We start from the raw sequence: 12,827 nt of genomic DNA, 5'->3' as shown, positions 1-12,827 counted from the left end.
ATTTCATCCTGAAATGCAAGTCTCCTCTCTGAATATAGCATTCTACATGCAGCGTTATGTGTATGGGCACAATCACTTTTTGGCTTGGTACCCAATTTTGTACCTCCAAGATCACAGATATCTCCTGGACAATTTCTTTCTTGCCCATGGCGCTCCTCTGAGTGGTCACTTAGAAGCAATTACCAAATAACTCCCCGTGTGACTGCTTACCAAGACAGTCTCCTGTTCTCAAACCATAACCTGAAATTCTGCTGTGTGCATTTTTTTGTATTTACTTTTATTAAAATGCATCATGTTCATTGTGACAACCTAATTAAGCCATTCAGCTTGCACAGCACAGGTAACCTTCTTCCTTATTTACTACCCTGCCAATTCCTTTGTCATCTGCACACATTATTAGCGCAGATGCTATAGCAGTGTCTAGAATGATTGCTCATCAGATGGAACCACTCTCTAGCAAACCTACCAAAAAGGGCAGATATTTTTATACATTCCTAATAATAACTCCATTTTGGATCTATATGTGACCCAGGTTTCAATTATTTCCGCATTAATTCCATGTCACGCATGCTTTTTAATTAAATCATCTGCAGTTCTAAACTGATATTGCAAGCTCAGATAAAACCTTGTCTTCTGGGAACTAAGCTTTCCCATAAATGCTGTGTAGGTGGGGACTGATGGGGATAGATACTGCCTTACTGCATCTTCCTCCTTCACTCAGTGCTGGGGAAGTCCAGGAGGACTGTCCAGGCTCAGAAACACACCAGGAGTTTCCCACATTGGTCCCTGCATGTCACAACGTTGCCCAGGCTGCAGGGAGCAATCTGAGAAAAAACGCGTTCAGAGGGCTCGCAATACCTCGTTCCTCAATGGGCCTGCTTCGGCAGTATTCAAAAGCAAGTAACTTCTTCCATTAATTTACTAGGATTTACTTCTGTGCTCTAAGATAGATACCAGTTTAAGACGTGGCTAGAAGTTTTGTATAGATACCAGTTTAAGACGTGGCTAGAAGTTTTGTATGTGTGTACGCACTGCATTTTGTTGTCTAAATGGTGAAAACAGATAAATGCTCTGGCCACAGAGCCAGGCCTAAACGTGCTGTGTGTTAATCAAACAGCAATGACAGAGTAGTCCTTGTCCAAAGGGACTGCCATTGCCCTAGAGCCCAGGTATCCATCCTTTTCGAGTGCTGTCAGCTATATGTGAAATCTCCCATTAGTAACCTTGCACTTTAATGCATCGAGGCCATTACACGTGAAACTATCAAACAAAACGCAAGACACCAGCTCTGTTTAATGTGAACACAAAGGGCCTGGTCTTCCACAGTGCCAAACCTGCTCTGGCCAGTTCTGAAAGCCTTCGAGGTACATCATTTCCAGTGTCAACTCGGGACTTCCAGCATTTCTGAAGAAGTGTTTGAATCCTGCCAGGTGGGTTTCAATAAATAGCTAGCAGTATATTAATAAAATCACCCTGACAGTGTGAAAGTTTTGGCACAGCATGAGCAAAAAAGAGCCAAATACTCACCTCAGGTAAATGGCAATATTCCCGTCATATACAGTTATGCCAATTTATACTATTTCCTGAATTTATGCATTTTCCATTGGACTTTAAAAGAGGCCCATGGCTTAGGCATACTTATATTCACACTTTTCAAAAGACTTTATTTAACTTCATAAGAGTATCTTTTCCTGTTTCCATTACACGTCTGAGTAAACTGCAGCCAAAGCAGGAAATGCCTACATCCACAGCGAGGACGGGTGTAAATCAACATTGTCCAAACAGATTCTGACAAATAATAGTCTTGCAGCCTTCTTTTAATTATTGTTTTTTACCTATGACACATCCCACTTATCTTCCCTGTATTTTTGGCTATTCACTTTTGGGGAGAGCTATTATGTTCTGCACTTTGTCTTGCTTTTTTTTTTTTTTTAAGTCGTTCATATCCTGGCTAAAAACCTGAATCCTGTTTCTTCATGCACCTTAAACCATCCTGATTTGCAAGCTAGTCATGTTTAACCTTCTCCTTACATTTCATTTTCTCTGGTCTCTTTCTCTTCCCTTCCTCTATTCCTAGGCAAATACGTCCAAAAGGCCAGATCCAAAATGCATGCTGGAATCCTGAGTTTTATATCTTTTCTTTGTTTTTCTTTTCTTTATTTTCTTTTCATAAAAAAATAAGTCTTTATTGTGGTTGGTTTTGGATTGTTTTTATACGCTTAGTTATGATGATTTCTGGCCAAACCAAAGGAACTTCAGTAAATATTTTAAAAGCATTTCCAACAGTTGTGTTAGAGGCTTCTAACATTTTTTCTTCAAACTTTCCCTGCATTTGTCAGCCTGAAGTTAAATTTCCATTCTGACTTAAATGGACAATGTACACCAAGTGCCTGCCAAGAAAACCTATAGATGTATCTACCCCAAGCACTGCAGAGTCATACGAAGATATCAAAGCCTGTCTAGTCTGGCTGCTGGCAGCAGTAGCGAAGGAATGCCTGTGAAGCAGTTGCTCTGTTTAGCCCTGTGAGAGATTCCACAGCGCACTGCACACAGCGGCACGCACACATATGCCCTTTAGCTGCTTTCAAGTCTATTACTGTGATTTCGAAGAGTTTTCAAGCAAATTTGGGAAACAGTGGCCCAAACTAGAGTTGAAGTGGCCAGTCATAATATTTTTTTTCATATAAAAATTAAGTGAACAGAGTTATACTGTCACTGAAATATTCAGAAGGCAGAAGGCCTGTCAGCTTTATAGAAACAACCCGTCCGAAGTACCTGATCACTGTCTTCTTCTTGGCCAAGTTGTAAATGGTTATAAAATGCCTAATAGTCACAGTGTGAGACAAATCGTAATAATAAAAAAAATATATTTGGCTTAAAGTCTTGAATGTCAAGAGCTTTTCCTGAGGTCCATGTCTTATTAAATGCAGTCAAACTTTGTAGATGAATGGGGAAACAATTTAGTGGAACGAATAGGGGTATCTTTCAGCAATGCCAGAGAAATCAGAAAATTTATGCTATCCTTTACCTCCAACTTGGCGCCCCAATTAGGTGACCTAAGCTACTAGGACATCTATCAAAGGTAACTGCTAAGTGATCTTTTGAAGCACACACCTGTCCAGTTAAATACAGGAACCTTTCATGCTGCGGCTAATATGGCTCTGCGATGTAGCTAGACAGAGATACTGATACCTTTAAAATTGTGCTGTTCTCTTGCTCCTTTAATGTATTTTTACACTGACCGCTCACACAGCAGAGGTGGCACTGGCAGAAACCTCAAAGCCAGTAGAATCTGCTCCAAGGGCTAATGAGGCTGGTGGAGAATCCAGGCTTCGGATGAAATTCTAGAAATGCAATACAATAAAATGTATAATGCGAGGGATTTGGTGGGTAAGGGAAATGTGATCCATGATTAATCTGACCTTCCTTTACCTTGTTGAATCAAGCTCCTTATTTGGTGCGGGCTATAATCAGTTCTGCCATCTGTGGCTCTTTGTTAAACCAGTGCTGTTTATGTTTAGTCAGCTGTGAAAAGGGACTGAGAGAATAGTTTCTCCAGTGCAAGGTGTTAATGTCATTCTCCCACCCACATCCACTTAAAAAGAGAACAGAATTTCCTGTTAGAGGCTCTTCAACTTAAAGGCGAACGATCTGAATCACAGCTCCACACACGGTAGATTTAATTTCTTTTGCCTGGCTTACACGAGGACAACCAAACTCAAATATCACTGCTATCTTTTTTTTTTCTTTTTTTTTTCCTCTTCCTTTTTATTCAAGTTTAAAAGTCATATGGAGGTTTTGCTTTAAGATTGAAGCAAGAGGCTGATTTACGTTAAAATATTTTGCTAGTTTACCTTCAACTGATACAGCTAGCAAAACTCAGATACAGATGCAGTCATTCTAGCAAAATGCATGCTCTTTACCTACACATCTTGGCTTGGAGAGCTGATTTAAATGCATTAAAACAGAACCCTTTCTATGGCACAAGGAACACCTCCAGCTACAGGGTTTGCCATTTTAATTTCATACGTGTGTCTTTTCAAGGTATAGACTAAGTTCTAGTAGCCATTAAGGCATAATGATAAAATAAACCCTAAATGGTGAATAAATCCTGAATGCGCAGGCTTTTTCGGTGGAATGTCACTTTAAACATTAATTAAATGCTATAAAAATATTTTTATTGTGTTTCCATAGACAGTTAAAAAGGGGAAAGCAATGATATAGACAGAAAAAAAAAGCAAAAGTTTAAAAGGTCAAAGTTTCAACTACTCTTAGTGCCATAACTCCACGGACTGCAGGGGATTCATAGCAATGTACACTTGTTGAAAAGCTGGCCTCACTTTAAAATGACAGAATTCATTCAATGGGGACATCATGAGAGCCAAGATGCAGCAGTGTACAGGATGAGTCAACAGAGATATGTGGGGGAGGGGTTTTTTTGTTTGTTCGGTTTGTTTGTTTGTTTGTTTTTTTCCTTTCATTAAAACCCTCCAGGAAAGAAATCTCTCTTGGTTTTACCTAAAGTGCTTAAGCAAGGCTACCCCTCATTGTAAAGTTCATTGCTGGCCTCACTGAGGTACAGTGTAGTAAAAACTGTATTTGACACTACAGGGACTTTAGAGCTGGATAGTAATTCATATTTTCTCCCCTGCTTTAAAAACACATCTTTTTGGTCGTGAAGAAACACCAGTCTCTGTCCCAGCTGAGAGCAAATCCCATAGCAAATGGGACCATTTGTTATGGCTCATGGAAATGTATATCACTCCCTAATGTGGGAAAAAAGCAATAAAAAGATGGATGAATGCCCATCCGTTTCTCTATTTGTTCAGAAATGTAGATTAGAGTGTTTTAAAAAATAAACTATTAATTGGCACATTTCTCAGTAATTTATAAAGAAGGTTAAATGCATGATAAAATGTGTCAGAGGAAGGGATTTTCTTCTTGTTTTTTTAACCTTTAAGCTACCAGGAAGGCTAATTCTCTCATAACTTTGCTTGAGGAGTCATTGGAGACCTCACATGCTCGCTTTGAACTTTTCTGCCCTGAAGAAAGAGAGAGAGAGAAATTTTCTCCTGAGTGTTTTTCAATACTTGAGCTAAAATCAAAACCAAACAGTGTGAATAAAACTCACCTTCCTCTCATTACTCAGGATTTATTTGCATAGGTTTTTCTGATGTCATTATTCTCGCCTGATCTCCTTTGTCTAGAAGCCTGGAGACTGCGAGGAATTGCCCAGAAAAGGGTGATATGAGATAAATTTCTACCACAACACAAATGGGAAACTTCCTTCTCTTACTTTTCAGAGATATATACATCATCTGATCTTTATAATTAAAGAGAAGGCAAAAGAACATAAACTTAACCTTCCCCTCCTTCTTTCATAATCCATTATTAGTAACAGTACCGTTTTCTATAGGGTTCTCACATGTGTCCTTCATTATTCTGAAAGAATAGGATAAGATTAGCTTGATTTATCAGTGACATTTTTCCCTGACCTTAAAAAAAATGCTGTCTTTTAATCCTCCCCATAGAAAAAAATGCTGAATGAGTTTCTGAAAGGTGGGTGAAATAGCTGCCATGGCCTCAAGGCAGCAGCAACATAAACGCTAACAAGTTATTCTGGTTTTACATGTCTATTCACCTTTATATAGATTCTACCACCTCTGCTTCTCAGGCTACATGTGTTAATGCTTGGGAAGTTCTTTTGGGCCCTATAAACAGTCCCGTAATATACTTGAATGTAAACTGAAATAGTTTCCTCTAATTCTCTGTTGCCTATTTAATAAGCGTACTCTTGCTCTGCACAACATTTACATAGCGCCCAGTTTTGCCACCCGTACACATTCTCCTATTTTATAACCCTCTTTTTTTTTAATTTAGCACAATAGCTTGGATTGTGACAATTGCTTATTCAGGTTCAGGGAAAGTAAAAAATGCAAGATCTCCTTCTGCAAGGCCAGCCCACATCTTGAATCCATCTGTTTGTGCGTGTAGGAAAGCTGGAGCTGATGCCCCCGCCGTGAGAAAAGTCAGTCAGGAAAGGGTTAGGATAGTGATAGGGAGGGCAAGGAGCGATTGCGGTTGAATCTACAGCCTTGTTCTTTGAAATGGCTGGAAGGAGGCAAAGCACAGGGGAAAGATGCTATATGTTGTTACGACCCACGGTATAGAAGGTTTTCCTCTTTCCCTAGTCAGAACACGCCAGTTGGAATATTCTCACTGAAGGCTGAAAATTTAATTTCCAGTCCAGGACAATATTTGCTTCACTACCCATTGGAGTAAGAAACTTCCCAGAAGTAAGAAACAATTTCTGTGAGCTGAACTACATTTTTTTTGCCAAAGCTTATGCAGATCCAGACGGGCCCTTATCAAAGTCAGAGCTACGATGTCTGCTGGTGGCCAGGCGCTTCACCCAGAAGCAAGGAGAAGACCAGCACCAGCCACGTCCCTGAGAGTCCAGCACCAGGCATCCCATCTGTGGCAGTGCTGCTGCCTCTAGCAGCTGCAGGACAATCCAACCCTAAGCGATTTCAGCATCACGATCAATGCGATGTGGTCCTTTATTTCTAATGGGGACACGCTGTTTAGGGAATAAGTATGCAAACGTCAAGGCACCGTAGGAAGAACACAGGAGCAGAAAATAGAATATTAGCAGCAACAGGGGGGGAAAGAGGAAAAAGACAAGCTGGAAGATGGCTAGGAAGTGACAAGTAAACAACAGAGCTCGCACCGTGCTGGGCTAGCTGCACACCTGCAAGCACAGGCTGGGAAGGGACGCCTCGAAAGTTTAACCAGACACTATATTTGGACAGGCAGCTGCAGCCGTGCCGAACCCAAACACCCCAGCAGGAACCCACCTGTTCATGACCCTGCGCTAGATTTTAGCATGGGAAGGGGCAGGCTGCAGTTAGGACTGCTGAGCCTGGTCCCGATCTCTCTTGCACAGAGCACACGAACAGCTACGGGCCGGCAAAGGCTGGGCAGCGAGGAGTCAGCAGCGTGAGAGAGGTGGCCATTCCCAGCCCAAGTTTCACAGACGCAGGAATGAAAAATAACAGGCGAAAGAACAGGCTTCACGTTAACAGAGCGGCTGGAATTCAAGCCTGAAGCATTTCAGGGTCTTTCTTTTTTTTTTCTATTTATATAAAATTTATAATACAAATACAACTGTATTTATGTACGCGGTGCTTCTCAGCTCTATTTATAATTCGACCATCATTTTCAAACCTGCCTGATTAATACTAGGCCATTAAAACCATGCTCACATTTCTAAACAAACATTCTCCTTTTCTTATTGTTGTTGGAAGCGTTGAACTCCTGCCTTTCCCTAGGACGGTTTTGCCTTTTAGCAGACTCTGAGGGCGAGGTAAAACAAATACTTTGCCATCACGTAAGAATCTCAGAAATGAGGCCTCTGAGGATATCCTGGTTTTGGCAGAGGCGCTGCTCTTGCCCCACCTCCCTTGCTCCGGCAGAGCTGGCGTGTGAATGCAGGGCGACAGGGTCGCCCAAAAGTTGGGATGAAAGGGGGTCAGGGGGCCGTCTGCCCCAGCCCCTGCCCAAAACCCTCGTACCCCTCTGGCTGCTGCTGCTGGGGCTCACTCCGGCCCCGGGGCAGGGCCTTGCTCCGGCCTGTGCTGGGGATGGGGAGGGTGAATGCATTATTAATACAGAAAGCATTCAGATTCGGGGGGTGCGAAGCACCAGCTCCAATGAATCATCTTATGACTACAGGATAAATTATTCAGCAACTATACGTCCTTCTTACAGAGGAAAGGAGAGTTTTTGGCTTGACCGAGCTGACGGGAAAAAAAATTAAACCCTAAATCGTAAATGTAAACAAAAATGTAAATACAAATGGAAATACTTTCAAACACCTCATTGACAAGATTTGCCCATGTCACGTTTTACTTTAACGGTAACTTTGTGTGCAGACATTTTAGGGAAAAAAAAAGAAAAAAAAAAAAAAAAAACTCTTTTCATGTACGCTCATGCATGTCTAGTTTTACTTTGGTAAATTCATTTATTAAACTATTTTCTTCATTTAATTTCTTTTTTGGTAGAATTAAATCTCATATATTCCCTATGTGCTATTTTTTTCTTTTTAAAAAATAAATTTTGAGATTAAATGTGCGCTGTTACGAAGCCTATGGTCATTTTACTGTGAATTGTAATAAAGCCAGCACTCCACCCCGAAACCTTCAGAAACTGCAGGAAAGTCTGTAGTGAAAAATGTGGAACCCACTGGACTTTATGTTGCTTTTCTGGTTTAAGCTCCCGCTCTTTCAGACCTGTAGAGGCTCGTGGTTTAGCAGACAAGGGCAGTTAGTGTAGAGCAAGTGAGGCCTTTTGGAATTTGGGATTGAAACTTGCTTTTCTTTTCAAACCTTACACAAAGTACAGGGGGAAAAAAAATCCAAACTCTCCAAACACTTTCTTTCTAATTTACTTTGTTAACTGTAGTCTCTCCCACTCATTGGTGTGCTTGAGCAAGGAAATTGTTCTGCCAGATACAAATAAAATGTACTGAAAGTACTTAACCGATCTGTTGATGGGTCATGTAAACACACTCTTTAAAGGGTACTAATTTTAGTGATAATTACAAGCATTTTACCTGACTACTCTTTTTGTTAACAGCATTTCTCAAGCATTAGCAACCCATTTTAGGAATAATACAATCGTGCCATGAGGTACCTATGTTCGCTGCAAAAAAAAAAAAAAAAAAAAGTGCAAAAGTCAATTTAGAGAGGAAATAGCAAATTAGGCAACACCTGCGAGATGACCTTTTCTCTCCTGGTCATTCCTTCACGCTTTGGGAGCATCTCTAGGCAGTACATTAACCTGCAACCTACCCGTGGCTTTGTCATAAACATCTGAAATCTGCTTTGCACATTCTTCTGCAGAAAGAAATTAGGGATGAACCCTTTGGCTACTGTAAATAGGAAGAAGTGCATTGGCTTTAATGGAGCTCTGCTCTACTGCGTGACGTCTGGACGTCTCCCTTCGTTTTGGGGCATTTCTGATGCAGAGGAAAATGGAGGGGGTGTACTCCTGTAGCTGGAGAAGAGGGTCTGGAATGTCATTTGGGTATCTTTTCTCTTTGCTGCCTCTGAGCAGTCACTTCAGATTGAGACACGTTAGGAAAAAAAAAAAAAAAAAAAAACCACTTTGGTTTAATTACATTCATTAGGAATGTGAATTTTAATATATTTGTATTACAAATAATATTTGTTCCTCACCCAAACACAGGTTATTTTGCTCTCTCGTTGACGGGAAGGCATACCGCTGCAACTACCTCTACACAGCGGAGGTTTCACATAAAATGCCATCTAAAAATGAAACTAAATCTGTAATCATTCTCATATACGCAAGCCCGTCGTTCATCTTTCCCTCAGCTTACCTTTGCGGGATGAGGAGGGCATTACTTCACATGGGAGGGATGTTGGGTGATGGCAGGCACCCACTCGGGTTTGCAGTTGCTGTTCCCAGGTGCACAGAGAGCAGGCACCTGCAGGGACCTCGTGCCGACCGACAGAGAGGGGCACGCATGCAGTGGCACAGCTTTCCACTGCGCCTTCAGGAAACTTTTCCCAGGCCTTCAGGAAACTTGCCCTTTCTGATTCACTCCAGCACATCCACCAAGCTGGAGGGTTCATTCCACTATTTAATCCTCCTTGAGAGCATCCTGGTGGAAACACTTCTTTCTCCGAGGCAAATGTTTATGCGCACACCTCCACTCCTGCTCTTCTCTGTGTTTGGCAAAAAAATGGTACGATCAGCTCTACAAAAATACAGGCTGGAGTGTCTAGCTATATTTCAAGCTCTTTTTTTTTTTTTTTTTTTTTTGGTCCTTTAAATAAAGTCAGCTGATGACAGTGTGAACTTTGTTTTAGAAATAAAAAGGGGAAATTGCTTTTCTGCAATTCTGTCACTACACCATCTTCTGAGAAGAAAAAGAAAGAAAGAAAGAAAGAAAGAAAGAAAGAAAGAAAGAAAGAAAGAAAGAAAGAAAGAAAGAAAGAAAGAAAGAAAGAAAGAAAAAGAAAGACTATAGCATAAAATTTATTTGCTACCTTCAAAATGAGGGAAAAGCTTCCAGAAATGTTTGTTCATCTGTTCCTGGGTACAGGTAGATCTGGGATTGAACACAGATTAATTCCAAGCTTTGAGCCTTGATTACTACTGAAAAGTAAAGAGTGCATGGCTGTAAACAGGTGGATGTAAATAAGGGCCTGAGTATATAACTGAACAATAGGAATCTTGCAATGCAATGGAACAGCAAAGCCTTTCTTTTTGAACTATGAGGATGCATTAAAGGGCTGTTGGCACATCGGTCCCTCTGATTTCAGCTGGACTCTTTGTGAGGGTAAAGGCTAATGCATTAGGTCCAAGGTGTGTGCTTTCAAATGAAGCCCGGATGCGTACTACGTTTGTTGATAATACATACACGTAAATATTCATTTCTGGTTGTGAATCCTCAAATAATATGGAAAAAAATAAGTAATTTCATGGCTCTATTTTCGTTGGTAAATCTGATAATTACTTTGCTGTTTTACAGCAATTTTTAGACTTAGTAAAATAAGATAGCAAGCAAAGTTAGCATACACCCTACCAGAAAGGTTCAGACAATCTGTGTGGTTGCAAGCAATCAGGAAGCTTCCACTGCCGCTCATCCTTATGGAAGGCAAGCTGTTTAGATTCTCGAGGCACTGGGCAAAGGGAAGAAATAAAAAGTAATTATAGCCTGTTTAGTGACCACACTCCAGTTGCACATGTTTGCTAGGCTGTAGCTTGCAGATAAATCTTTCTAGCTGGGCTACTCATTACTGATACAACAGTAAATATAAACATCGATGAGTGCAAATGTGGACTCTTACTGAAATTGCAGGATATCGGAAAATCTTGCAGCTGCTCTTACTCCCAGCTAAGTCCAAGTTCAACTTGAGGGACAGGGATTTGTAAAACTGAGTCTTCCAGAACTGAGACCTTAAAAAAAAAACACAATCTCTTCTCTGTCTTGAGAGTTACAGAGCAATCAGCTTGAATGATAATACACTCCTACCTTCATCTTGAAGCTGATTCTGTGAACACTTCGTGCTGAAATTAGATGCCATTTTATTTGGTGCGTTTTTAACCTCATAGTATCCCTTTGTTACAAACAGTCTTTGTATTGAATATTTTTGTAAGTATTTTTACCTAGCATGATTTTAGCCCTGGCCCCTTCAAGTTCCAATGGGTAAACAAGTGACTGAACGTACAGATATACCACAGTAAGTATGTAAAGACACTGTCTCTACTCTTATTACGGAGTTCTAAACCTAAATTTGTTAACATGCAAGAAAGAAAAACACTGCGATTAGTGTTACAGTAAAACAAGGAGAAAAAATATTCATTAGATTTTGATTTTCCATCTAACTTTTCTTTCAAAAGCGTTTTATTTCTGATAATATATACAATAGCTCTTTTCAATTCAAAGTTTTTCTTAAAAAAAAAAAAAAAGCAAGTTTAAACACTATATACCCAAGTGTACTTTCAGTTCCACTTTTGGTATTTTTATGAAAATTCTGGGCTTACCTTGCATATCTCAGTTATGTTTCCTCAGTCTTTCATGGCTGACAGAGTCAGAGAGATAATTTATATTAGTTTGAATTAGATGGTTACCATGCTCTAAAAGAAAAAAAAAATAGGGCTGAAGAGCTAATTCTATTCTAAGGGTAAGTATAGAAATCATTTTATAAAGAAGAATTCTATATAAATGGTTCAAAATATTTCAAGTGGACTCACGTATTCTTCATTACAAAATTTTGATTTAATCGAAAAGTTCAAAGTCTTGAAAATAAACTAATACGAGAACTTGGTACAGAAGGTACAAAACAACGTAGTCTGTTTTGTCTTCTTAATATTTCCCCTCTTTATCAAGAAAAGAAAAAAAAAAAAGTACCCTACCCAAGCCAATAGAGGAATCATAAGCGACTGCAGCTTGTGAAAATATTGCCAGTCACAAATTTAGCATGACATAATGCAGAGGAAGCTACAGTTCGAAGCCAAAGCTGTCACGTCTGATTTTGGAAGTCTCAAAATGTGTAGTTAAACTTAGCCACATCAGGCAGATATTCAAGGAGGTTGTCTAAGGGGCATACAGGAACTACCTCATTCTGCTGTCTTTCCTAACTGTTGTTCCTAACACCAACATTAAAAGAGATGCTGAAATCAGCGAGAATAAGTCAGCACTGGGGAACTCAGAGACAAACAGAGACTAGAAATAGATTTGGTACCTGAACATCTTCATTTAAATACCCAGTTTTTAAATACAGCTGGACAGAGTGTGGAATTAGGAAGCATGCTTTGAATTTTTAAATAGTCACTAATACTGCATTTCAAAAACAGTAATGCTGTCTTTAAAACATTTACTAGGCTGTATTTTAAACTTAATCATAAAAATGAACTGAGTTTCTTTCTCCCTCTCATGCATTTTTATTCATGTCCGTATAGAGCGCTGGGCCCTGTGAACAGAGGCTGTAACTGTATGAAGTCAGCTACAATCATATGAAAATTAAGACTGAAAAGCAGGTCTGACTCATTAGTCTCGTAGTAGTGTGTTTCACTGCTAGAGAGAAGGTTTTTGATATATTTTTCTTTAGATGTCCTTTCTTGGTTCAAAAGTCCTTGAGAAGACTTTTTTGGGAAAAAAATGCTTCAGGAAAAAAAAACATTTGCTTTATACAAAGCTATTTGTATTAAAAATATAAAGACAGCCGCTTTTCAAGGACCTGTAGGAATACTGTGTGTGCAAATTCAGAAGGCAGAATAATTTTCTCTGTTGTCGG

General features: G+C 39.9%; 1 long non-coding RNA gene across 4 annotated transcripts in view; it reads right to left on the bottom strand.

The window, feature by feature from the left end:
* LOC308188287 overlaps positions 1-12,827 on the bottom strand; it is a 102,559-nt gene that overhangs the window by 87,002 nt on the left and 2,730 nt on the right. Inside the window, exons 2-4 of one of the 4 annotated variants that reach the window (XR_013945356.1) lie at positions 11,575-11,667; positions 9,401-10,709; positions 3,681-9,329 (exon numbers count right to left, since the gene is read on the bottom strand). This is a non-coding gene — a long non-coding RNA (uncharacterized lncRNA). Of the gene's footprint in view, positions 1-3,680; positions 10,710-11,574; positions 11,668-12,827 lie in introns of those variants that run through there. The other 3 variants (XR_013945357.1, XR_013945354.1, XR_013945355.1) reach the window with 3 other exon arrangements.

The sequence above is a fragment of the Anser brachyrhynchus genome (assembly GCF_964034855.1).
Source record: "Anser brachyrhynchus genome assembly, chromosome: 1".
NCBI lineage: Eukaryota > Metazoa > Chordata > Aves > Anseriformes > Anatidae > Anser > Anser brachyrhynchus.
Note: the sequence above shows the minus strand (reverse complement) of the source record. Positions and strands in the feature narration are given on the sequence as shown.